This window comes from Bombina bombina, chromosome 8, assembly GCF_027579735.1.
Source record: "Bombina bombina isolate aBomBom1 chromosome 8, aBomBom1.pri, whole genome shotgun sequence".
Classification (NCBI taxonomy): domain Eukaryota; kingdom Metazoa; phylum Chordata; class Amphibia; order Anura; family Bombinatoridae; genus Bombina; species Bombina bombina.
In genome coordinates this window covers 90,108,531-90,133,530 of record NC_069506.1, presented here as the reverse complement: position 1 = coordinate 90,133,530, position 25,000 = coordinate 90,108,531, and the positions used below count along the sequence as shown (strand labels likewise).

The 25,000-nt window shown below is 39.4% G+C and overlaps 1 protein-coding gene across 9 annotated transcripts in view; it reads right to left on the bottom strand.

Moving 5' to 3' along the window:
* Positions 1-25,000, bottom strand: part of RERE (arginine-glutamic acid dipeptide repeats) — a 1,074,498-nt gene that overhangs the window by 17,781 nt on the left and 1,031,717 nt on the right. The window lies entirely within an intron of this gene.

Genomic DNA, 25,000 nt, shown 5'->3' with positions numbered 1-25,000 from the left:
TCCTTTTCATATCAGTCCTAATTATAAATCAACAACAATATAGTTATCTTTCTAGTTCAACTATCCTAAGTCCTGTTCTATGAAAACACAAATTCTCACTCCTATCTCAAAATGTAAACACTTTCTCATGAAGACACTTCTCAACCTTTCCATTAGAACAGCCCCAGCCTCGTTATGCCCCAGCAACATTAATAGACAGCTTTCAGTTAATCCTGGTTTTCACTCCTCATTGTCTTGGTCTGCATAGCTGGATTGGTTACAACGTTTGTTACATTTTAACTTTTTTAAACTTCTCCACTGAGAAAGTTTGATTTCTATTGGCTATTCAAGTTATAGCACTAAAATGGACTTGTGGTGTCAGTTACTATGTTTTACTGTAATTACAGTGGATGCAACATGACTTACTTTCTTCTGATTTTGTGAAACATGCATTCTCTATGTATTTTATCTTCACACAGATATGCAGATAAAGTGCACTAAGAGGTCACTTTATCAGCCTCTTTGGCAGGCTTTAGCCTGCCTACGACTGCATGTCCTCACAAGAGAACCTGCACGCTGTATTTAACAAGCAGCGGTCATCAGCAGCGCCTCTTAGGTGGCGAATTCCAATCTCCTTGGTTTCGTCCGTCGGGGAGATTGACAGCTATTGCACGCAAGCGTAAAATAGTGCTTGTGTGCAATGCTGAATTTTGCAAGGGGAATTCAGCCCGCCAGCGGCGAGCTGCGACGGACAGGGGCGCGTATATGCGCCACTGTCCGCCGCAGCTTGATAAGTCGACCTATATAAGTAGTTATAGAAAAAAAATGCCTCCGTCCCCTTAACAAAATCATGATAACTACAGTGTTAGAATAACCTCCATTTTTATATTATTGCATACAGAGATTCTTATGTTAATAAAATTACTAGTAGTTTATTGGTCAGTAGAATTATGGTTTTAATTCTAAGGGGAAATTGCTTACAACTATCAGTAGTAGCAACCAAACATGGCACTCCCAACATAAATATCGCTGCATTTCACAAATGAGATGAATTGTGCAAGAACAAAACACACAGTTGGCACAAGAATGAAATCATGAGTACTACATCTGAATCTTTAAACAGAAGCATCAAAGACATCCTTGATTTTTAAATACAAAATAGTCACTTATTTCCACTCCATTACAGTAAATTAGTCAAAGGAACATGGAAATAATTATTCAACTTTTAATGCTTTAATGTTTCACTTACTTTGCTAAAACAAAATGCTGTCTAAGGGATTAAAGAAAAAAACAAAACAATTTATATCTTACCTCCAATTACTCCAATTACTACTGGGAATTACCTCTCCTGCCAATAGGAGGCGGCAAAGATTTCAAAACCTCAGAGCTCTATATAAACCCTCCCACCTCTATAGTAGTTAGTCTGATGCATAGCCAAGCTGACAGAGGTGAGAATGAAATAGAGAAAAATTAGAGGAAATGGGAAAAAATGTATGCTTACCTGATAAATGTCTTTCTTTCCGGATATGGTGAGTCCACGGCTTCATCAATAACTGTTGGGAATATCACTCCTGGCCAGCAGGAGACGGCAAAGATCACCACAGCAAAGCAGTTAAGTATCACTTCCCTTCCCACAAACCCCAGTCATTCGACCGAAGGGAAATGGAGAAAAAAGAAGCAACACAAGGTGTAGAGGTGCCTGAGGTCTAGACAAAAATAACGGTCTTAAAATAAAGGGCGGGGCTGTGGACTCACCATATCCGGAAAGAAAGAAATTTATCAGGTAAGCATGAATTTAGTTTTCTTTCCTAAGATATGGTGAGTCCACGGCTTCATCAATTACTGTTGGGAACCAATACCCAAGCTAGAGGACGCAGATTAATATGGAGGGACAAGACAGGTAACCTAAACAGAAGGCACCACTGCTTGAAGAACCTTTCTCCCAAAAGAGGCCTCAGCCAAGGCAAAATAATCAAATTTATAAAATTTGGAAAAAGTATGCAGAGAAGACCAAGTTGCAGCCTTGCAAATTTGTCCCACAGAAGCTTCATTTTTGAAAGCCCGAGAAGAGGAAACAGATCTCGTGGAAGGAGCCGTAATTCTCTCAGGAAGCTGCTGTCCAGCAGTCTACAAAAAACAAAAAAAAAACAAAAAACGAATTACACTTCTCAACCAGAGAAAAATAGAAGTAGCATTAGCTTTCTGACCTTCACGTTTCCCAGAGAATCAACCAAACAGGGCAGAAGACTGGCAAAAATCCTTAGTCGTCTGTAGATAGAATTTAAGAGCGTGCACAACATCCAAGTTGTGCAACAGACGTTCCTTATGAGGAGGATTGGGACACAGTGAAGGAACAAAAATATCCTGATTAATATTTCTATCTGAAACAACTTTAGGAAGGAACCTAACTTAGTACGAATAACCGCCTTATCGACATGAAAGATAAGGCGAATCACACTGCAAAGCTGAGAGTTCCGAGATTCTCCGAGCAGAAGAGATAGCAATAAGAAACAAAACCTTCCAAGATAACAACTTAATATCTATGGAATGCAAAAAGATGCACATATGGCACGTCAGCCAGACGCTTATGTAGCAAAATAGATGATGCAGAAAACTGACCCTTCAGGATACTGCCTAACAAACTCTTCTCCAGACCTTCCTGCAGAAAAGACAAAATCCTAGGAATCCTGAACCTACTCCAAGAGAAGCCCTTGGATTCACACCAATAAAGATATTTACGCCACATCTTATTATTATTATTCTTTATTTATAAAGCGCCAACAGATTCCGCAGCGCTGCCCATGGGTACAAGGATAACAGTACAGTGGAGAAACAATACGATAAGACACAACATTTTACAGACAAATACAGGAGGAATTGAGGGCCCTATTCCCGTGGGAACTTACAATCTAGACGGGTAAATTTTACTAAGAACTATCGAGGCTGAATCATGGTCTCAGACAGATAAACGTTCAATCTCCAAGCAGTCAGCTTCAGGGAAACGAGATTTGGATGAAGGAAGGTAACCTGAATCAGAAGGTCTTTCCTCAGAGGCAGTCTCCAAGGTGGGGGAGACGACATCTCCACTAGATCTGCATACAAGATACTGCGAGGCCGCGTAGGAGCTATTAGAATCACCAACGCTCTCTCCTGTGACTCGTGGAAGGAGAGTAAAGCGGAAGAAACAGGTATGTCAGCCTGAAATCCCAAGGGACCGCCAGAGCATCTATCATAGCAGCCTGTGGATCCCTTGACCTTGAACCGTACCTTGGAAGCTTTGCATTCTTCCGAGTTGCCATCAAATCCAACTCCGGCAGCCCCCATTTGAGGGTTAAGCTGGAGAACACCTCTGGATGGAGTTCCCACTCCCCGGGATGAAAAGTCTGTCTGCTCCGGAAATCCGCTTCCCAGTTATCCACTCCCGGAATGTGGATGGCAGATAGACAGCAATTGAGAGCTTCTGCCCACTGAACATACCTAGTCACCTACTCAATGGCTAAGGAACTTCGAGTTCCTCCCTGGTGGTTGATGTAAATCGTTGAGGTGATCTTGTCTGACTGGAACCAAGCTAAGGACGACTGAGGTCAAGCTATCAGAAATCGCTCTCAACCTCAAGATATTAAAGAGAGCAGACATTTCTGTGCCCCAAACGGGTCCCAGACTGCTTCCCAGCGCAGCGGGTTGGCGTCCGTGGTCACATCACCCAGGAATGTCTCCAGAAGCACAAGCCCTGGAACAGATCCTCCTAAAAAAATCACCACGGAAGAGTGTCTCTTGTCGACTGATCTAGATCTATCCTCTTGCGACAGATCCGAATGTTCTCTATTTTATGGAAAAAAGCAAAAGGAATGATGTCCATAGTAACCATCAGTCCAAATCCTTCCATACATTGAGTCAATGGAAAGTGAAGGAAAATCAACTGCAGCTAGATGCAAACTCCCAACTCTCTGGTTGCAAGATGACTAAGCTATCTACCGGACCACTAGAGCTTGCTGTTGGCCAGACAGACTGCAGAGAGAGGAAATCTGACCTTGATTATTACCCTGGGAAACAAAACTAGAGGATGAAGCATGTTAGCCAGCTAAAATGACCATGGCATCCTCAGAGAATCTGTCTACAGATCCCTCTGGACCTGGATCTCTGGACCTGGAGAAATACTGAGGAAGCTGCTTGTTTAACCTGGATGCCATGAGATCTATCTCCGGCATTCCTCCAAAACTCACAAACTGACTGAATACTTCTGGATGATGGATTCTGCCCAATCCAGAATTTTCCGAACTTCCTTTATTGCCAGGGAACTTCTGGTTCTGCTGTGACATTGTCTGACTGAAACTGAGGAAGGATTTTATCCTTAAATGGGGTCAAAATAGAAAAGACCTATAAATTGCTCGGAGTTCCAAAATGTTAAAGGGCAACTTCACATTTACATTTACCTAATTCTTGTGGAATTAACTTTCTCTTGCCATAAGTGGCTGCTGAAATATAAAGTAATTTATTCTTAGAGGCTGCATCAGCAGACCAAGATTTAAGCCATAAAGCATGCCTAGCAAAAACTGAAATACACAAATTCTAAGAGCTAATTCTGATAATATAAAGAATAACATCGCCCATTAGCACATTTAAAGGGACAGTATAAACCAATTTTCATTTAACTTCATGTAATAGATACTACTATAAAGAATAATATGCACAGATACTGATCTAAAAATCCAGTATAAAACAGTTTAAAAACTTACTTAGAAGCTCCCAGTTTAGCTCTGTTGAAAAGGTTAGCTGAAACACCCCTCCCCCTTCCTCTGCATATGAAAAGACAAGCTGGAGTAGGTATACATCAGTATTCTCCTAAAACTTTGGGGCTTGGTAAGGAGTCTGAAAATCAGTGCAATGTTATTTAAAAATAAGCAAAACTATACTTTTAAATTTTTTTTGGGATCACTTATAAAACATTTATGCAAAGAAAAATCTAGTGTATAATGTTCCTTTAAAGGGACAGTATACTATAAAATCGTTTTTACATTAATGTGTTTCCAATTACTTTTTTTTACCAGCTGCAGAGTATAAAATGTATAAGATTTGCTTTTTAAGGCTCATTTGTGTATATGAATTAGCTGATTTTGTGTTTTGAAGCCACAACCTAATAAAATCGGTTGAGCTTGTAGGTATAATCAGATCTCACTACTTTATCACATTGTGTAAATATACATGCTTCTTTATTTTATATCTATCCATAAACCAATCACCAATACTTGGAGAGAACAATGGAAAATTAACATTTTATTACCTTAACTCTTCTATAACCCACTGGGAGTGCAATTTCTTCAACTGGCTGTGTTAACACAGCTTGGCCTTGAGGCCAAAAACTTTCAGGATGGGTGGGGATACCACAGGCTAATTAAACTATTTCAAATTCCAAAATAAGGGTAATGGAAATACTTGTGAAAAATTTAATACACTCCATCAGATAAAGTGGATCATTGGGAACAAATTAAAGGGGAGACATTTTTGAGTAAACTGTCCCTTAAAGCATCTCCAAACAATTAAAAAAACAAAAGCAGGTTTAAAAATATAACCAGAATAGAGATACAATTTTCTTAGAGGAATCAAGGTTCCTATCTAATGTATCTTTAAAATAAAAACTATTTTCCATTGAAAGAGTGTTTTTTTTTGTTTGTTTTTTTAAGCTAAAGCAGAAATAGCATCAACTACATTAGGGACATTCTCAAAATGCTCATACTTGGCAGACTGAAAAGGGTAAATTTTCTTAAATCTGGGAGAAAAACTAAAATAAATACTTAAAAGCTTCAGCCAATCCTTAGCCCAAATTTTAGAGATAGCCATAGGGACAGAAAAAAATGCAGATAATTCATCCTGATATTTAAAATAAGTATCTAGCTGGCCCTTAGAAGTCTCCCCAGCAACCTCTAAAGCAAGCAACACTTCTTTAAGCAAAGAGCGGATGAATTCAGCCTTGAATAAAAACACAGGAGATAAATCAGTATTAATAGCCTGACAGACTCCCTGATCATCAGAGAGCAATTCCCCCTCAGACATATCTGACTCACAATGAGATTCAGAAATACCAGCACTAGTAGAAGGCAAATCAGACACTGACCTTTTCCTGTTACATGGCGGGGGAAGGCAGAAATCAGGTCTGTGATAGTGGACTTGATGTACTCCCTCAGATAAGGAGGGGGGTCCAATTGTTCCTGAAAAGGACAAACAGAATGAGAGAAAATCCCTTTAGAAGCCAAAGATGCAATAGGTTGGTCACTATGCATACATTTTTGAAGACAAGCATTACCCAATTGAGCAGGAGGGAGAAGCACACAGCCTGTTTACATATAACACATGTATAAATGAAAAATGTTTATCTGATTTGACTTCTAAATGTGGATTAGGCCCAGCTTGCAAGGAATCAGCATGATCCATGGTAAATATAGAGCTCAGAGGATAGGGGAACCCACACCAGCCACCGAGCAGCCCAATTGTAAAGGCAGCGATCGAAGCATCAAACACCTTATATAGCAAAAAATGGCGCAAAATTATCACGTGCAAGTACAACCGCGTGCAAATGCAAAAATTAAACAAGAATCAACCGGCAAAAAAAAGGAGCAAACTTTTCCTTCATAACAATTCCCCTTAAATAAAAATATATATCCCTCTGAGCTCAAAGAAAACTAGCACTACTAATCTGGCCAAGACATTCCTAATGGAGTCCACTATGATACAAATGCCCCCAACACCTCAAAGCTTTTAACCTAGTACTAAGAATATTATCAGTAGGTTTTTTAAGCATGTCCTGGAGTAAAGGCCAAATAAGTGCAAAGGAAGATTCCTGCACTAAATGTAAAAAATATTTTTTTAAAAAAAATATTTTTATCCCTCTAAATAAAAGGATAAAAATAAGCTTAATGCCTAATACTCCAATAAGACCATCATGACAATAATCAGTACTGAAGAGGGAAACTCCAGGGTTCTAACCAGAAAACCCAATAATAAAATAAACAATCTTGCACATCTTCATTTTTCACCTATCTCCACCGGAGGCAAAGACAAGACTGATAACCATAGCATGTATTAAAAGAAGCATTGATTCAAGAGAGGAAAGCATAATTCTGTCACTATATAAATCCCTGGTAAGACTTCACCTTGAGTATGGAGTGCAGTTCTGGGGACCGATCGCAAAAAAAAGATATTGCAGAACTAGAAAAAGTTCAGAGAAGGGCCACAAAGCTAATAAGGGGAATAGATAATTTGGGATACGAGTAGAGGCTAGCCAAATTGGGTCTGTTTTCTCTAAAAAAAAAAAAGGCGCTTGAGAGGTGACATGATTACTTTATATAAATATATTCAAGGCCCATATACAGAGATGGCAGAAGCTCTGTTTATTCCAAGAAAATTATTTGTGACAAGAGGTCACAATTTAAGGTTGGAGGAAAGGAGATTTTAATCTCCTGCAAAAGAAACATTTTTTCAATGTAAGAGCAATAAAATTGTGGAACTTATTACCAAAGGAGGTAGTGAATGCCAATACCCTAGATACATTTAAAAATTGTTTGGATACATTTCTAGCTAGAAACAAAATTCAAGGATATGACTGCTTGTATTAAATGGGTTCCCTTTTAGTGGGATTAATTTAAGCCCGACTGGAGCTTTTTGTAAGTATATTAGATTTGTATAGGTTGAACTCGATGGACTTTGGTCTTTTTTAAACCTCATATACTAAGTTACTATGTATGTAGGTGGGAGGGTTTATTTATAGCTCTGGTTTAAGAATCTTGGCCTCCTCCTAGTGGCAGGAAAGCTAATTCCCAGGAATAATGGATCGTGGACTCATCACCAATATGAAAGAAAAAAGCAAAAACAAAGAACAGACCCTAGCTAATATTCTGCATCCAATCCAAAGATGTATCAGCCAGTACATTCATGTATTAGATCTAGGTAGCCTCTTATTGGTTATGTTAAGCAAAAGCTTAAAGCTGCAAAAACTTAAATTATGCTTACCTGATAATTTTCTTTTCTTCTGACAGTGCAAAACTTAAAGAACAAGATTTAAACTCCAAGGAGGAGCAATAGATCTAAACAAATCTCTTGTGCAGTAACACAGACAGGGCCAAAATCTGTCCCCTCAGGGGACTTGCATAAAAGTCCTTCTCAAGTTCATCCTGGAGAACAGAATAAGTAGGTCCTCCACACCTTATGATAGATGCAACGAGTAACCAGCTACGAGCTTGAATGAGAGTAAAAATAACACTCTCAGAAAACCCTCTCTTGGCAAGGATTAAGTGTTTAATTTCCACGCAGTCTGCCTCAGATAATCTAGACATAGATGAAAAAAGAGACCTTGGTCAGCAGCTCCCTGTGACAAGGTAACTTCCACGGAGGAGATAATGACCTCCCCACTAGTCCGCGAACCATATCTTTCGTGGCCAAGATGGAGCAATCAGTATCACTGACGCCTGCTTGATTCGAGCCACTACACTAGGAAGTAGTGGTAACGCCCGGAAAAGATAAATTATATTGAACTCCAAGACACCGCTAATGCATCTGTTAGCTCCGCCTGAGAATCCCTGTACCTCGACCCATATCTGGGTAGCTTGGTATTAAGATGTCATAAGATCCACCTCTTGCAAATCTCTGCAGACACTCAAGATGCAGAGACCATTCCCCCGGATGAAAGGATTGTCTGCTGAGGAAATCCGCTTCCCAGTTGTCCACACCCGGAATGTGGATCACTGAAAGCGAACAAATGTGGGTCTCCGCCCACTCCAGAATCCGAGATACTTCCCTCATAGCTGGGGAGCTTCTCGTTCCCAACCAATGGTTGATGTAAGCCACCAAGGATATATTGTCTGATTGGAATTAGATAAACTGGGACAAAACCAGCAGAGGCCAAGCCTTCAAAGCATTGTATATTGCCGAATATCCAAAATGCGATCGGGAAGGAGCTTTTCCTTCTGAGTCCATAGGCCCTGTGCCTTCCTGGCACCCCAAACAGCTCCCCATCCTGACAGACTCGCAACCGTAGTCACAATCACCCAGGATGGTCTTGAGACGGACGTCCCTTGGGACAAGTGATCCGGAAAACCCCCCCCAAAAGTGATTCGCTCGATCGGTTGTCCAGAGAAATCTGTTGAGACAGATACAAAAGATTGCGGTTCCACTCCTTCAGCATGCACAGTTGCAACAGTCTAAGGTGAAACCTGGCAAAGGAAATGATGTCCATGCTGGACACCAAGAGACCAATCACCTCCATACACCGAGCCACAGATGGCCTTAAGGAGGTCTAGAGGGCAAGACATGTTGAAGCTAGGCTGCAACGTCTCTGGCCTGTTAGAATTCTCATGTCTATGGAGACTATTATAGTACCCAGGAATTCCACCCTGGTACTCGATACAAGAGAACTCTCTCTAGATTTATCTTCCATCCATGGGATCGAAGAAGCCAGGAGAGATTCCGAATGGTCCACTCTTCGAAGAATTTCTTGGAGCCGTAGCTAGACCAAACGGAAGATCAACAAACTGGAAGTGCTGGTCCAGGAACGCAAACTTTAGGAGCTGGAAGTGGTCCTTGAGGATTGGTATGTGAAGGGAGCATCCTTCAGACCTATCGTGGTCATGAACTGCCCTTCTCGAACGAGGGGAAGAATGGACCTACTGTCTCCCTCTTGAACGAGGGGACATATAAAAACCTGTTTAAGCACTTTAGGTCCAAAACGGAAAATTCCCTCCTCCTTTAGAACCACGAAAAGGTTTTGAATAGTATCCCAAACCTCTCACTGCAATAGGCACGGAGACAATAACTCCTAAGAGGACAGATCCCGTACGCACCCCAGAAAGGCTTCCCTCCTTTCTGGTCAGGAAGACCGGAGAGAGAAGAGGAAACTGCCCTTGGGTGGCTGAGATTTGAAACCTCTCTCGTAACCCTGAACTATGACCTCCAGGACCCATGGATCCTGCACGTCCCTGAACAAAGCGACTGAAAGAGCGACAGTCTGCTCCCTACACGATCCAGAAGAGGATCGGGGACCGCCCATTCATGCCGACTTAGACTTTGTAGGCTTCTTGCTCTGCTTGGATTTATTCCAGGACTGAGCTGGCTTCCAAGAGCTCTTGGTTTGCTCAGGCTTAGCGGAGGACTGCTGACATGGGCTTTATCAGAACAAAAATTGTCCCTTAGACTAGTTCATATTCTCTTGCGGTAGGAGGGCACCCTTGCCCCCTGTGACCGTGTAAATAATTGAGTCCAGGCGTGGACCAAACAAAATCATTCCCATAAAGGGGAGGGAAAGAAGTCTAAACTTAGAAGTCATATCCGCAGACCATGACTTCAGCCAGAGCCCGATGGGCCTGAGCAGAAAAAGCTGAAGCCTTAGCATTCAGGCTAATAATCTGCCTAATAGCATCACAGATAAAAGAATTAGCAACCCTCAAGGCCGTAAATCTTTCCTGAGTAACATCGAGGGGACCCTCCATCCCGATCAAATCCTATAAGGAGTCACACCAGAAGGTAGTTTCTCCAGCAACCGCGGCAACAGCTGCCGCCGGTTGAAACAAATATCCTGTATGTTGAAACATCTTTCTTAACAGAGTTTTCATCCCTTATCCATGGGCACTTTAAACGAAGAGCTATCTTCAAGTGGGATAGTAATACGTTTTGCAAGGGTGAAGATAGTGCCACCCCCTTTGGGGATGGAACCTCACAACTCCATTGAGAGTCCAGGACTGAGAAAAATTTGTGAAAGGGAGAAGAGGGTAACAAGGAATCCAATCCTGTCCCATTCATACTTAATAATGTTCGCCTACTCTGAAGTCTTAGAAGAACTTCATCCTCGGATAACCCTACTAAATCCAATAATTATCCGATCTTATTTTATTAAAAAAAAACTGCCCCTTTATATCCCAATGGCTGGGGCACATACCACCTCCCATGACCCAGACAGAACAGAGATTTAGGACTCCTCTCTGTTAGACACCCTGTCAGGAAAGAATCACATGGTGCACAATGCAGGACCGTCCCTGCTATGAGAAAAAGCGTGCCAAGCTTGCAAGCTGCACGGCTCTCAAAGTGAAAGTGAAACCTGTATATTCCATAACAGCCTATGAGCCCATAACATCTCACACATAAAAGCAGTACAAAATCAAATAAACATATAAGATTATTCCCCACTGTTCAATAATCACCTTTAGGAGATATTAACCCTTGATTCTATACAGATAAAAGGAGTCACACTGTGACCCTGTCTTCTTGCGTTATCATACATGTATAAAAAAAATGAAACGATCTTACCAGAATCTATGCTGTGGAACAGTAACACGGCCCTTCAAGTGTGACAGATAGTAGCTTCTGACATGGACTTGAGTGAAGAAAGCAGGCAGCGAATTTCGTCAACACTGATTGCTTATGGAGCTGTTAATATGAGTTGGGATGGTTTCGCAGAAAGACTCTCCCTGCATCTCCGGACTCTAACTTTCATCCAAGCTCTCACTGAGAGGCTGACAGGACTACTTAAAACTCCAGTCCCATCTCGAAGAGTACTACCCTCCATAAGAGACTACTCCGAAATCTTCTGACACTTCTCTGCCAACCTCCTTTGATGAAAGGCAAAGAATGACTGGGGGATGAGGGAAGTGGGGGAGGTATTTAAAGGGACAGCCAACACCAGAATTGTTGTTTTAAAAGATAGATAATCCCTTAATTGCCAATTCCCCAGTTTTGCATAACCAACAGTTATAATTATACACGTTTTACCTCTGTAATTACCTTGTATCTAAGCCTCAGCAGACTGCCCCCTTATTTCAGTTATTTTGTCTCCATGGTAAATTCACGTGCATGGGCTCAATGTTATCTATATGAAACACGTGAATTAATGCCCTCTAGTGGTGAAAAACTATCAAAATGCATTTAGATTAGAGGCGGCCTTCAAGGTCTAAGAAATTAGCATATGAACCTCCTAGGTTTAGCTTTAAACTAAGAATACCAAGATAACAAATCATAATTGGTGATAAAAGTAAATTGGAAAGTTGTTAAAAATTACACGCCCTATTTGAAACATGAAAGTTTTTTTGGACTTGACTGTCCCTTTAAGCCTTTGGCTGGGGTGTCTTTGCCGCCTCCTGGTGGCCAGGTTCTGTATTTCCCAAAAGTAATGAATGCAGCTGTGGCCTCTCCCCGTTTAGGAAGGAAATGTTATCTTACCAACACAATAATTTGCTTTTGCAATTAAAGGGCTCTAAGTTAAAAGGGCATAGCATTCAAATTTATTCTTTGGCCTGGTGTGTATGAAAACACATTAAGGGACATGTAACACACTTTATTTTTTATACTTCAGACAGAACACACAATAAAAAAAAAAGTTTCCAATTTACTTCTATCAAATTTGATTAGTTCTCATGGTATTCTTTATTGAAGAGCATGAACACTGCTGCCATATTGTGCACCACAAGTGCATGCGCCTCAGTCATGATACCTGCTTTTCAACAAAGGATACCAAGATAATTAAGTACATTTGATGATAGAAGTAAAATTCAATTTTATTCCCCCCCCCATTTTTGCACCTTCTAAATCATAAAAGAATATATTTATTTTTTATGTCACTATAATTAAAGATGCTATTGAAAATACTAGGATATTCATGCTTGTTTATAACTGATACTTCTGTTCAAGGCTCACTTGCTGATGTGAGCAGCTTACGGCATGTGACAAGTGACACTCTTATAAAGCCTGGCCAAAAGCTACTGAGCACAAAACATTAAATTTGGATAATAAATGAAATGATTGCATTACAAGATGTACCTTTAATGCAAAAACCCAGGAAAGAAGTTTCAGTACTTATAGGGACAAGAAACCCTAAAGTTTATTTTTTATTCGGCAAGAACATACATTTTTAATCAACTTTCCAATTTATTTCTCTTGTTATCCTTTACTGAAGGAACATTGGCAGCTAGCTGAACACATCTAGTTAGCAAATCACAGGAGACAAGAGTGTACAGGCACCAATCAGCAGCTAACACCCACTAGTGTAGAATATGGGTGTATTCCCTAAGAGAACAAAGCACATTTAAAAATAGAAGTGTACTTAAAAGGGTCATAACATTACATGCTCTATCTCAATCATGCAAGTTTAATTTTGACTTTCCTATCCCTTTAAAAGCCTATAAAAACACACTAAACTATATGTGGTTAAAGGGACAGTCTACTCCAGAATTTTTATTGTTAAAAAGATAGATAATCCCTTTATTACCCATTCCCCAGTTTTGCATATCCAACACAGTTATATTAATATACTTTTTACCTCTGTGATTACCCTAAGCCTCTGCAGACTGCTCCCTTTTTCAGTTCTTTTGACAGACTTGCATTTTAGCTAATCAGTGCCCTCTCACTTGTAAATACACGGGCGTAACCACAATATTATCTATATAGCACACATGAACGAACGCCCTCTAGCTGTGAAAAACTGTCAAATGCATTCAGATAAGAGGTGGCCTTCAAGGGCTTAGAAATTAGCATATAAGCCTACCTAGGTTTAGTTTTCATATAAGAATACCAAGAGAACAAAGCAAAATTGGTGATAAAAGTAAAATGGAAAGTTGTTTAAAATTACATGCCCTATCGGAATCATGAAAGTTAAATTTTGACTAGACTGTTCCTCTAAGTAACCAATCGGTGCTCAATTACCCTGACAAAAAAAAACTTCTAGGCATGAGCTCTTAGGAACTGAAGGTAGGGTAGGAACACATTGACAACAAATTACTAGCCCTTGGGCCTAATTCTCTAGAAGTTTGTCAGTAAATGATTAAACAAACTTAACACTCCCAAATTGTCCATCATGTGTGTAAAGGGATATAATACCCCAAATGATTTCAGGATTCAGATAGAGCCTGCAATTTTAAATAACTTTTCAGTTTAATGCTATTTTCAAATTTGATTTATCTTGTTTTTTTTTGTTGAAAAGTATACCTAGGAGCAACAGTGCAGTATTGGGAGCTAGCTTCCAATTGGTGGCTACATATACAAGTTCCTTGTCATTGGCTAGCCAGGTGTTTTCTGTTAGATCCCAATAGTGCATTGCTGCTCATCCAACAAAAGATAAAAAGAGAATGAAGCACATTTAATAATTTATGTATATTGGAAAGTTGTTTTAAATTGTATGCTCAATCTGAATCATGTTGGCGAGTGTCCACAATCCATTAATCATGGGAATTACTCTTCCCTGCCAACAGGAGGAGACAAAGATTCCCAAACCCCAAGAGCTCTATAAAAACCCTCCCAACTCACTGGAAAACTAGTCTGACGTATGGCCAAGCAAAAGAGGTAGGAAAAAGTAAAAAAAAAATAAAAATAATATGAGCAGGGAAAAAATATGTGAACAAAAATAAACCACCGCCGTAAAAAACAGGGTGGGATCTTGTGGACTCTCACCACTATGAAAGAAATGAATTTATCAAGAAAGAAATTAATTTATCAAATTGTGTTCTCTTTCATACAGGTGGTGGGAGTCCACAATCCATTACTCCTGGGAACAAATACCTAGGTGTGGAGTCTACAAGTAATGGAAAAAATAAAAACCATTTTTTCACGGAGAAAATCCAGGGAAGACACTCATTTACTGGTAAAATCAGTAGAAAGCCAAATCAGTGCTGAAACATCAGTGGAGGATATGGAACAAGAGTATACTGAAGACCCAGCAGAAAAAGGCAAAGTACTGTGACACCTGTGGAAGGCTTGTGACTAATTTTCCATGAGGTAAAAAAGTCACTACCCATATTCCATATACAACCTCTGACAAACACGGCACTCTGAGGGCCCCAAGCAGGTCTGAAAACCCCTCTCACTGAAGAACAGCAAGTGCATCTTTATTCTTCACCAGTGGAGGGAAAGACAAGACTAGTTTTCCAGTGAGGTAGGGGGTTTTTATAGTGCTCTTGGGCTTTGGGAATCTTTGCCTCACATAGTTTCAGGGAAGAGTAGTTGCCAGGAGTAATGGATCGTGGATTATCACCACCTGTATGGAGGAAATTGGGCTTTAAAGAATATGAAAATATGTAAAGCTAAAAATTGCTTAAAGGAATATGAAACCCAAAAATGTTTTATGATTCAGACAGAGCATACAATGTTTAAAAAGATTCAATTTACTTTAATTATCAAATTTGCTTCATTTCTATGGTATTCTTTGTTGGAAGAAATACCTAGATAGTTGTCTGGAGCACTATATGGCAGGAAATAGTGCTGCCATCTAGTGCTCTTGAAAAAGTTTAACATTCTTGCAAAACTGCCTCCATATAGTCCTCCAGATAGTGCACTGCCCTGAGCTTACATCCCTGCAATTCCACCAAAGGTTCCAAGAGAAAGAAGACAATTTGATTAAAGAATTAAATTAGAAAGATGACTGAATGAAACAAAAAAATAACTCAATATGCCTGTAAAAAGAAAAAGACGTGATGCATTAAGGGATGCTGGAATTTGTGGGGGGTTTTGGTGTCACAGTTTTACACAATGTTTATTTATTTTTCTAGTCCACTTTACTATTATTATTTTGTTTTAATTTAAGGGACAGTCTACTTGATAAAACCTTTACTACCCATGCCCCAGCTTCGCACAAAAAACAACATTGTTATATTAATATACTTTATAAACTCTAAGATTGCCTGGTTCTAAGCCCCCGCAGGCCACCCCTTTTTTTTACAACCTTGCACTACAGCCAGACAGTGCTGGTTCATGTGTACCATATAGATAACATTGTGCTCACTCAGTGGGGAATAATTGGTTCACAAGAACCAGAACAAATTGGCTGAAATGCAAGACTGTAAAACACAATTAACAATAAAACAAAACAAAAAAAAACCCCCAAAAAAACACAGAGATAAGGGGCAGCCTGCACGGTCTTTGATATAGGTAATCAGAGTTAAAAAGGATATTTATATAACAGTGCTAGTTAGGCAAACCTGAGGAATGGGTAATGAAGGGATTATCTATCTTTTTAACAATACATTTCAAGGAGACTGTCCCTTTAATGTAGACTAATAGCAGAATGGAAGTGGTTCATCAATGTTAAAGGATTATTACATTTTAAATTTAAAGGGACACTAAACCCACAGTTTTTCTTTCATGATTCGGATAGAGCATGTGATTTTAAGCAACTTTCTAATTTACTCCTATTATCATTTTTTTCTTCGTTCTCTTGGTATCTTTATTTGAAAAGCAGGAATGAAAGCTTAGGAGCCGGACAATTTTTGGTTCAGCACCTGGGTAGCGCTTACAGATTGGTGGCTAAATGTAGCCACCAATCAGCAAGCGCTATCCAGGGTTCTGGATAAAATTGATAATAGGAGTAAATTAGAAAGTTGCTTAAAATTGCATGATCTGTCTGAATCATAAAAGAAAAAAAATTGTGAAAGTATAACATTATTGCATTATACAGTTGATTTTTCTTTTTGCTACAAAATACAACTGAAATTTGTGCTTGATCCACAATTTCCCAGGGAGGCTTCGGTTTAAACTTTTAACTACTTTTTCTGAACTAGTGTCCCCCCACTCCCTCACCTAGTCTCTCTAGTCATTTGCTCTCTTAAGGTAGATTATCAGTTTTGAATCAGCTATCATATCTTTGGAATAACAGTGGGCATACTAGGTAGTTATAAACATTTATATTTAGCTATTAAATGGAAATTATAAAGGATATATATCTCTGTTAAAATACCTGATTAATAAATTATTATTAATTAACTAAGCTGGATCAGTGCTAAACTAAATTAGGAGAGAGAAGAGGACAGGGTTACCCCAATCTGATTCTTTAACTGCAAATGTGCAAACTCCTTAAAGTAAAATCCTATATAACATAATTTATGTAAGAACTTACCTGATAAATTAATTTCTTTCATAGTGGCAAATGTCCATGAGCTAGTGACGTATGGGATATACATTCCTACCAGGAGGGGGCAAAGTTTCCCAAACCCCAAAATCCCTATAAATACACCTCCCACCTCACTCATACCTCAGTTAACGTGTAGACAAGAAGTGAGGTGTAACAGAAGAAGTAAAAAGCATACAAAAAGAGGGACTGGAAAAAAAGTGCTTTAAACAAAATATCATAACCTCAAAAAATAGGGTGGGTCTCATGGACTCTTGCCACTATGAAAGAAACAAAATTTATGCTTATCTGATAAATTTATTTATTTCTTGACACGGTAAGTCCACGGATCATCAATTACTATTGGGAATATCACTACTGGCCAGCAGGAGGAGGCAAAGAGCACAACAGCAACACTTAACTATCACTTCCCTTCCCACAACCCCCACTCACTTTACCAAAGGAAAAGGAGAGAAAGGAAATAACACAAGGTGCAGAGGGTACCTGAGGTTTATATAAAAAACCTGTCTGAAAACAGGGAGGGACGTGGACTCACCGTGTCAAGAACTAAATAAATGTATCAGGTAAGCATAAATTTTGTTTTCTTTCTTAAGACACAGTGAGTCCACAGGATCATTAATTACTTTTGGGAATCAATACTCAAGCTAGAGGACACATGATACGGGAGGGCAAGACAGGTAACCTAAACAGAAGGTACCACTGCTTGCAGAACCTTTCTCCCAAAAGAAGCCTCAGCTGAGGCAAAAGTATCAAATTGATAGAATTTAGAAAAAGTGTGCAAAGACCAAGTTGCCGCCTTACAAATCTGTTCTACAAAGGGCATGTTCTTGAAGGCCCAAGAAGACGACACCACCCTTGTGGAGTGAGCTGTAATTCTCTCAGGAGGCTGCTGTCCAGCAGACTCATAAGTCATACGAATAAAACTTCTCAACCAGAGAGAAAGAGAAGTGGCAGTAGCTTTCTGGCCTTTACATTTACCAGAAAGACAAAAACAATGCAGAAGACTGACGGAAGTCCTTTGTAGCCTGCAGATAAAATTTAAAAGCCCACACAACATCTAAGTTGAGCAACAGACATTCTTTATGAGTAGAAGTATTAGGACAGAGAGAAGGAACGACAATTTCCTGATTAATATTTCTTTCCGAAACAACCTTAGGAAGAAAACCAAACTTGGTACGAAGAACTGGCTTATCTGCATGAAATATGAGATAAGGAGAATCACACTGCAAAGATGAGAGTTCGGAAACCCTCCGAGCAGAAGAAATAGCAGTAAAAAAACAAAACTTTTCAAGATAACAACTTAATATCTATGGAATGCATAGGCTCAAACGGAGCCTGTTGTAAAACTTTAAGAACAAGGTTAAGGCTCCAAGGTGGAGCAACTGACTTAAACACAGGCCTGATTCTGACCAGGGCCTGACAAAAGGATTGTACATTTGGCACATCTGCCAGACGCTTGTGCAGCAGAATGGATAGAGCAGAAATCTGACCCTTGAGGGTACTGGACAGATAACCCCTTCTCAAGGCCTTCCTTGGATTGCTTCCCCTTGTTCCAGGACTGCCCAGGTTCCAAGCGGGCTTGGACTGCTCCTGTTTGGTAGAGGCAGGGGAAGACTTACCTCCGAAGTTACGAAAGGAACGAAAATTATTCTTGCGTCCTTTCGATTTATTCCTCTTGTTTTGAGGCAGAAATTAACCTTTACCACCCGTGATATCAGAAATAATTTAAGCCAATGCCGGTCCGAACAAGGTCTTTACCCTGTAAGGGATTGCCAAAAGTTTAGATTTTGAAGAAATATCAGCAGACCAAGATTTAAGCCATAGCGCTCTATGCGCTAAGATTGCAAAGCCAGATATCTTGGCTCCCAACTTAATGACCTGTAAGGAAGCATCAGTGATAAAGGAATTGGCTAACTTAAGAGCTTTAATCCTATCCTGAATCTTCTCTAAAGGGGTCTCATCTTGAAGAGACTCTGACAAAGCCTCCAGCTTCTTATCCATAGGATCCTTAAAGGAACAACTGTCCTCAATAGGAATAGTAGTTCTCTAGGCCAAAGTGGAAATCGCTCCTTCTACTTTGGGAACTGTCTGCCATGATTCCCTGATGGAGTCAGCCACAGGGAACATCTTACTGAAAATAGGGGAGGGAGAAAAAGGGATTCCTGGTCTCTCCCATTCCTTGGTAATAATTTCCGTGGCGCGGTCTGGCACTGGAAACACCTCCCCAGAAGAAGGAACATCAAAGTATCTATTTAACTTACTAGACCTTTTAGGGTTGACATCAATAGGAGTATCGGAGTCGTCCAACGTAGCTAAAACCTCCTTTAACAAAACATGGAGGTGTTCAAGCTTGAATCTGAAGGAAACCACTTCAGCATCAGAAGAAGGAATTACACTTTCCGAATCTGAGAATTCAACCTCAGAAGCTACCGACGTATCCTCCACCGATCTAAGTGAGGGAGGAATCCGGCCAGCCTGAACAGGAATAGGTACCTTATCTGATTCTATAGATTTCCTCTTACGCTTCCCCTGCAGCATGGGGATGGCTGCCAGAGCCTCAGATACCGCAGAGGATACCTGGGCTGCAATCTCAGCCTTTAAAAACACTCCATCCGGAGCCTGGGAGGAGCCACAGGGCACTGCATGTCACATAATTACAGATTGGGACGAACAGGGAAGAGGCTGTGACAGTGCCTGAACAGCATTATCCTAAAGGAATTGTGGCTCAGTATCAAAAAGTTTGTCTTTGTACAAAATAGTTCTCTCAATACAGGAACTACAAAACGATAAAGGGGGCTCTATTTGAGTATCTGAACAGAGTCTGCATTCAGCAAAAGTGCTAAGCTGAGGTGCCTACCTGCTGCTCCTGACACGGAACGAACACTTTAAAGGCTTCCGGACTGCAGGAGAATATTAGCCAGCAGAGAAAAGTCAAATACACCTACGCAGAGAGACTTCTCTGTGAAAACGGCACCACGGAGCCGCACGCTAAAAGGAGGAGACACTCCTAGTGACATCACACTCTCCTCACACTGCCGAAACGGCAAGCGACTAAATTAAAAAAACATTCACAAGCCCCCAAAATAGTTACTGCCTGTACAAGCAGATACGCTTACTGAGCCACAAATAAAATATTAAACTGATATTTGTCAAAAAAAAATCTCAGAGAAAACTCCCTCCTACTGCCACACAGTACCTTGCAACCTGCCTGCAAAAAATCCTGACTGCAGGAATAAGTGTTCCAAAATGGTGCAGCTTTTTAATAATGTAGTGCCAAAATAAATCCTAAGAGAAATAATATGGCACTTACCTGCACTCCTGATTGTCCGGCAGGAGGACCAGTCACTGGTATGAGAGGAAGGCGCTTCTCACAGGGACCTGTGGAAGAAGTGAACAGAGTAAGCCTACTCTGTCATTCTGAATGAGGGCAGCAAACACAGTGAAGCCCACCCACAATTTCCTAACTGCATAAAAGCTACCACATCCCTGCTGAAGAGACTAACGTGGAGTACAGCTAAACCCAAGTATCAGGAAGATCAGAGCAAGCCTGCTCAGGCTTCCAAATAAAACAAAAAAAATCTTGATAGAAGAATCTTAATCAGAAACCTAATGACTTTACCTCCTCCTTGCACTAGAGACAAAGAGAATGACTGGGGGTTGTGGGAAGGGAAGTGATACTTAAAGGGACAGTTCACCCAAAAACTTTCTCCCCTTTAAATTAATCCCAATGATCCTTTTTACCTGCTAGAGTGTATTAAATTGGTTGCAAGTAGCTCCTTTACTCATATTTCGGCATTTGAAATAGCTGATTTAGCCTGTGGTTTCCCAACCTATACTGAAAGTTTTGATACTGGCGTATACGCTATTGACAAGCCTAAGTACACACAGTCAGCAGAAGGAATTAAACTCACAGTGGGGGGCAGGATAGTTCAGTAATAAAATGATAATTTTCCATTGTTCTCTCTATGTATTGAGCTTTGGTGTTCCAGACAAATATAAGATAAAGAAGCAAGTCTGTGTACACCAAGTGTTAACATAATGAGATCTGATATTACCTGAAGCTCAACCCATTGTAATAGGCTGTGGTTTCAAAGCACAAAACCAGCTACTTCAGATACACAAATAAACCTGAAAATGCAATTTCTCAAATATTTTATACTCTGCAGTTGGTATAACAAGTCATTTAAAATACATTAATGGAAAAACAATTTTACAGTGTACTGTCCCTTTAACAGCTTTGCTGTGGTGCTCTTTGCCTCCTCCTGCTGGCCAGGAGTGATATTCCCAACAGTAATTGATGATCCGTGGATTCACCGTGTCTTAAGAAAGAAAATTAATTTATCAGGTAAGTTCTTACATAAATGATATTTTCTTTCATGTGTATTAGTTGACATTGGTTAGCAAGAGTCCTTTTGTTCTGGGGGATAGGGAAACCTGTGAAAAGTAAAAAACATAAAACAATATACAATATTAAGGCATCACTTCAATGTCCCTTTAAATTATGTAGGAAATATCTTCATGGTAAGTTTATCTTTGCAATATGTGTTTATGATATCTTCTCTCTTGTTAGCATGGTTGCACTCTGCAGCATATATAATTAGATATGGTTCCCCTTAAATTATTAAAATATTAAGGATAAAAAAAGCAGATAAATCCCGATGAATATATTTTGGAATAATTGTTTGATTTAAAGAATGTAAGCTTAGGAGCCGGCCCATTTTTGGTTGAACACCTGGGTAGAACTTGCTGATTGGTGTCTAAATGTAGCCAGCAAGCTCTACCCAGGTGCTGAACCAAAAATTGTCTGGTTTCTAAGAGAACAAAGAAAAAGTGATAATAGGAGTAAATTAAAATGGTGCTTAAAATTGCATGCTCTATTTGAATCATGAAAGTTTAAATTTGACTAGACTATCCCTTTAAGCAAAATGGCTTCTTTAGACACGTGCAGATCCTTTGTTACGGTCTAAATGTGGCCGCTTGTGACATTCAGCTCTTTTCAGAGCCGGATTTATTCTTGTGAAAGTTCAACACATTAAGATATTGATTTGTACACATATTAGTGTGTCCAACTTTCACAAGAATAAATACGGCTCCAAAAATAGCTGAATGCCTGGAGTAGCCGCCTTCTTCTGCAATCAGATCCTAACAAAGGGTCCCAATGCTCATATCTAAATGTAGATACTTGTGTCACATTAATCACACCTAATGTGCATGCATAAATATGTGCACTGCAACATATGGAGCCTATTAATAATAATTTTATAAGACAATTTAGCACTTTAAAGGGATCAGTTGCATGATAATAAAAAACAGGAGTAATCTGCATGTTTAAATTAAACATAGTGCTCCTTCAGAGTCGTCCTCCTTGTGTATCAAGTTACATTTTCTGCTCTAACTGTATTATACAATACACCCAAATTATCTTGTATTCTAGCAGAAAAGGGTGGCGTTTTTCAAATTAATATAATATTGATTTGTGAAACAAACACGCTAGATACATTGTGAATTTCTTTGCTTTTTTATTTTCCATAACACTCTCTAGGGGGAGCCAAAGTAACTCAGATGACGCAGCTTGTAAATGGCTGCAAAGCTACAGCCACTTTACAGTGTAAACCCACATCACTCTTACAAGAAATTATTTAAAGGGACACTGACCCCAAAATTTTTCTTTCGTGATTCAGATAGAGCATGCAATTTTAAGCAACTTTCTAATTTACTCCTATTATCAAATTTTCTTCATTTTCTTGGTATCTTTATTTGAAATGCAAGAATGTAAGATTAGATGCCAGCCCATTTCTGGTGAACAACCTGGGTTGTTCTTGCTGATTGGTGGATAAATTCATCCACCAATAAAAAAAGTGCTGTCCAGATTTCTGAACCCCCAAAAAAGCTTAGATGTCTTCTTTTTCAAATAAAGATAGGAAAAGAACGAAGAAAATGTGATAATAGGAATAAATTAGAAAGTTGCTTAAAATTGCATGCTCTATCTGAATTACGAAAGAAAAAATTTGGGTTTAGTGTCCCTTTAAGACACTTTCTCTAGCTTCACAGAAACAACTACCCATCCTCTACAAGTTTTTTCATATTTCACGGGTTGTTATGGTTTCACAATCCTTCATCCTGCCGTGACAGTCTAGTTTGTGCACTGCAACAAACTAGTAGAGAATTTCAGACTTGCTATGCAATCTTGTTTAATTTAATAACTTTAATATATAGTACCAGAGGCGATTGTGTCTAATGTAATGCATTTAATCTTTACTGGCATGAGAAACTGAATCAGATAGGGAAGAAGTCCTGTTATAAAAATAATTTACTCAGCAAACTTTGCAGTCCAGGGGCACACCCTTTGAGTGTTGTTTACCTTCTTTGCTTTGGCCTACTAAGGACACATATAAGAGGTCTTGCAAATATCAAGTAAAACAATAGGAATGAACTGCAAAAATTACACGTAGATTCTAATAGTTCTTTAACCACAAAGTATGTGTGTATTTGTGTATGTGTATATATATATATGTGTGCTGCAATATTACAAATTCTAAACAGAGTAGCATTCCCAAGCAAGCAAGCAGATTAACATAGTTTTAAGTGTTACTTAAATGTTAGCCAGGGCAGATAATACACATTCTAAATCAGAAGAACACGGTAACTCCAGCCATGGGCAGTAAAATCCCTTATACTTTTATGTGGACAAATAGCAGCAGTTTAACAGCTTCAAGAATATAATTGGCTCATACTAAATCACTGAAGGGAATTGAAACATCATAAGATAATGTCTGAGAAATAATGTTCATTTAGCTACATTTTTCCTACTATCTTTTTACAGGTGGCATCTTATCTACTACACCAGGTATTCGTCTTGTGTAGGGATGTGCATTTGTCTAATTCAGTAGCAAATCAAAATGCTGAACCTTGCAGCTGCCAGCGACATTCGGCTATTTTCAGAGCTGGATTTCGTACACTAAGATCTGTATTTGTTAGATAAATGCACATCCCTAGACTTGAGTGTATGTTTCTTGGAGGCATCAATATCAACAATGGGGAAGATTCCAATACTATTTTGTCACATGAATTATCTACAAAAATCCCAATAGACTGTAATGAAATTTTTTAAAGTGAATGTAAACTTTGAGGAATGTGTGCCCGGTTTTTAAAAAGCCTATTAAAAACAGGGGCACTTTCATTCATCAAAGTTGACATTTTAGCCGTTTTGTTAAAATACCTTTTCTTCTTGCAAAGCCGGAGCAGCGCTTCCCCCGTCCGTCCGTCACTCATCTCTTCTTACGTCAGCAATGACTAATCCGGCTTCCTCCAATCACGGCATCCCCCCTAGAGCAAACATTGCTTGAGACCATGCCGTGATTGGAGGAAGCCGGAGTCTTCATTGCTGACGTAAGAAGAGACGAGCGAGCGAGCAAGAAGAAAAGGTATTTTAACAAAATTGCTAAAATGTAAACTTTGATGAATGAAAGTGCCCCTGTTTTTAAAAACCAGGCACACATTTCTCAAAGTTTACATTCACTTTAAGGTAAAAACAAAATCTATCATAATAACAGAAGCAAAATTCCTTAGATAAGAATCCACTTAAAAAATTCAACATTCAACACTATACACATTAGATGACTAAAAAAACTTTTTTTTAACTAATAAAGTTGCCTTATTGTAATTTACATTAAATTTTTTTTTTAAAGGTGCACTAAACACTTAATACTTTTCATGCGCCTCCCTCTGATCATGGGTGCTTCCATTATGGAATCGGGGTTACACTGCAGGTATCTGAAGGAGAGTTGCTGCAAATGTCAGCACTGGAATGTAGTGAAAGACAGATTTCAACATGGCAGCAACCTATGACTGGAGGGTGGCGGAGAATAACCTCAATTCTAGGTTTGTAAAATGTATTTAGTGTTTAATGTCCATTTAATGCAAAGAAAAACAATAAGCATGATCGTGGTAAACAAAAGTAGTTAAGCATCGATTTATAGGTGGTTTATAGAATGTGATCGATGTACTTAATGATTGCCTATTTGGTGTTAACTCATCTTATGCAGCGCTCACAACTGGGATATTTGGAGGAATAAAATTAAATATGTAATGAACACACAACTGATTTAGTGCTATGTAAGAAGCATATTAGGGCCCTTGGTATACAAGAAT